The following is a 3,274-nucleotide window of genomic DNA, read 5'->3' as shown; positions in this document are numbered from 1 at the left end:
TATTAAGTCATAGAAACTGCATGCTTTAAAGAGAGACTTGAAACTGGCAAATGAAAAATCATACAAGTACTAGATCCTCTTCTGACTATGTATTTATAGGTGTTCTGTGTGTGATATGAAAGAGCTTTGACTAATTGGCTTAAAAATAGTGGGAACTTAAAGCAAATATTTCGTGGGAAAAATACAAACTGTAATGCCTTTTAGTTCACATGACTAGTAAGCTGTGGGACATAAAGACATTTTTAAAGATGATTGGTTGTGCTCACTTTGGTAGCACATTTATTAAAATTAGAATGATACAGAGAAAATTAGCATGGCCCCTGTGAAAGGATGACATGCAAACTCATGAAGCATTCTATATTTTTTAGAAAGATGCCTGTTCTCACTGGTAATTAGAGCGAAACAAACTTAAAATGAGGTTTTTCTCCTCATTAAACTGGCAAAAATCTAATAAATTGCTAATATTCATTGTTGGTTACGATGTGGAGAAATAAGCACTTTCAAATACTGCTGGTATAAAAAGCAATTTGACAATAACTACCAACTTTTAAAATAAGAATACTATGAATACCTACAATTCCACTTCTAGGAACCTGTCTCAAAATCATCACATAATATATCCAGGAGAAATTTCTAACATTTCTGATAGTAGATATAGATTACCATATTTCTCAGCATAAATCTAGACTTCTCCTATTTTGCTGAAATAGAACATAATTTAATAATACTCCCTTAGAATTCTGAGAGAAAGCTGTTAGATTCAGACTAAAAGGTAATAGTGTTTTTAACTTATTACAGATAGGTACAGAGCAGAGGTACTATATAAAGTACTTTACAGGAAAAAGTTTATTTAATCTTCGCAATAAAATGGTGAGCAATTTGAGGCAAGGAAGAGTTAGAAGGAGTGCCAAGGTAAATTGGTAAGTGGCTAAGTTGATGTTCATTCTTAACATTGGGGTTCACTGTGAGGTAGGAGTTCAGCAGGACTTGTTTCTCAAGACACAGGTCACAGAGACCCCACTGATAAAACAGGATGTGGCAAAGAAGCCTGCTGAAGCCAGCCACAATCAAGAAGACAACACTCATTATAATTCACCAGCACCATGACAATTTACAGATGCCATGGAAACTCCTGGAAGTTACCCCATATTGTCTAAAAAGAGAAGAAATTCTCAGTTCCAGGAATTCCCAGCCCCTCTCCTGGAAAACTCCTGAATAATCTACCCCTTATTTAGCATTTAATCAAGAAATAATCACTAAAATATCCAAGCTGCAGTCCTTGGGGCTGAACTCGCTTTCATTAAAAAAAAAAAAAAAAAAAAAAAAATTTAGGCCGGGTGCGGTGGCTCAGGCCTGTAATCCCACCACTTTGGGAGGCCGAGGCGGGCGGATCACGAGGTCAGGAGATCGAGACCATCCTGGCTAACATGGTGAAACCCTGTCTCTAAAAAAAATTAGCCGGTCGTGGTGGCGGGCGCCTGTAGTCCCAGCTACTCGGGAGGCTGAGGCAGGAGAATGGCGTGAACCCAGGAGGTGGAGCTTGCAGTGAGCTGAGATGGTGCCACTGCCCTCCAGCCTGGGTGACAGAGCGAGACTCTGTCTCAAAAAAAAAATATATATATATATATATATTTTTTTTTTTTTGGTAAACTTATTGGTAAAGTAAAAATGTCTTCAAAATTTAGACATTTAGTCTAAATTTTACAGATCAGATATTAGGTTTACTAAATGATTTAAGGTTATAAGCTGCTTTTTTGACTTTTGAAAATCGTTCGACTTACCTGCTGTGGAGCCATTAGAGTCTAGTTAAGTCCTGGGCACATGTGGAGTTAGCCTTGCCTCCTAGCTTGCTGGAATGAGTCAGACTTTATCCCAACTTCTGTCTGGTGTCCTAGGCTCCACACCTGGTAGAAAATTAGAATCACTTACTTACCAGCTTTTTCACCAAAGTAAAAGTTGCTAAGAGTTAACAGTGTAACATGTACTTGAGACTACTGGAAAAGTTTTACATGCAAGGTATGTAAGGAAAATAAAATGTGGTTTTGGGAAAAGATTATAAGAATTCATGTGAATGTAGTTTTTTTGTTTTGTTTTGTTTTTGTTTAGAGAGTGCATTAGTCTGTTTTCACACTACTATAAAGAACTGCTGAGGACTGGGTAATTTATAAAGGAAAGAGGTTTAATTGACTTAACGCTTCTGCAGGGCTGAGGAGGCCTCAGAAAACTTACAATCATGGCAGAAAAGGAAGCAAACACATTCTTCTTCACATGGTGGCAGGAGAGAAAAGTGCATAGTGAAAAGGGGAAAAGCCCCTTATAAAACTGTCGGATCTCATGAGAACTCACTCACTATCATGAGAACGACATGGGGAAACCACCCCCATGATCTAATCACCTCCCACCAGGTCCCTCCCCTAACATGTGCGGATTACAATTCAGATTACAATTCATGATGAGATTTTGGGTGGGGTATAGCCAAACCATGTCAAAAGGTTAAAGGATACTTCTAAGTTGAATAGGATATAGCTGGACATTTGAGTAAGTTGTGGAAGTTTTGTGAAAATTAATCTTGTAAAAGAAATTATGTGTGGAAAATATTGGCTAAAGTTAAAGGGATATCATTCAGTTTTTCCATAAACTGAACATTGGAATAAAAGAACAACCGAGTTTTCTTATAGCACTAATCTGCTCTTTAACAAAAATTTGTAAGGGGTTATAAAAGGTTCATAAGAAACTTACCTTATGGTCAGATATTAAAATTGAATATATTTATCTCTAAGGTTTTATTAAGAATTGGGGTTGACATTAATGGTACACTAATGCAAGAGTGAAATGTGGCTTTAACTTGAACAGGATTTTCATGTCAAATTAAAAAATAATTTAAAAAATTGTGTGGCTTTAGGATAAACTAAAGGAAAAATAAGGGAAAGACAAGAGACAAATTGTTTGGAAAGCTAAGTCTTCCCTCTATCAATGAGTAAAGGTTTTTACCTTCTAAAATTTTTGAGTTATCATTTTGGCTAAAGTAATGACTTATGTGACCTGGAATTCTATTTTATAATATCAAGTGTTTTAAACCTTTGATATTTTACAAACTTTCCAAGATTAAATTTTAAATTGTGTCTTATCCTGACCTAATTAATCTTTAGATAGTAGGTCCCCTACTATCTACAGCATGTTTGGTATAAAAATCATACTGGAAACATTGTCAAATATGAGCTGGTGTTTGGATTTCTTTGGGCTGTATTTGTATAAATATGTTATTGGTATGTGT

General features: G+C 35.9%; 1 non-coding gene across 1 annotated transcript; it reads left to right on the top strand.

Annotated features, from left to right (window-relative positions):
• The first annotated feature begins 258 nt into the window (after positions 1-258).
• LOC112439237 (U6 spliceosomal RNA) lies at positions 259-365 on the top strand. Its single transcript, XR_003027519.2, has one exon. It is a non-coding gene; the product is annotated as a U6 spliceosomal RNA (small nuclear RNA).
• The last annotated feature ends 2,909 nt before the right edge of the window (positions 366-3,274 follow it).

This window comes from Pan paniscus, chromosome 13 (assembly GCF_029289425.2).
Source record: "Pan paniscus chromosome 13, NHGRI_mPanPan1-v2.0_pri, whole genome shotgun sequence".
Lineage (NCBI taxonomy): Eukaryota > Metazoa > Chordata > Mammalia > Primates > Hominidae > Pan > Pan paniscus.
The sequence above is the reverse complement of the archived record's forward strand: the minus strand, read 5'-3'. Positions and strand labels throughout refer to the sequence as shown.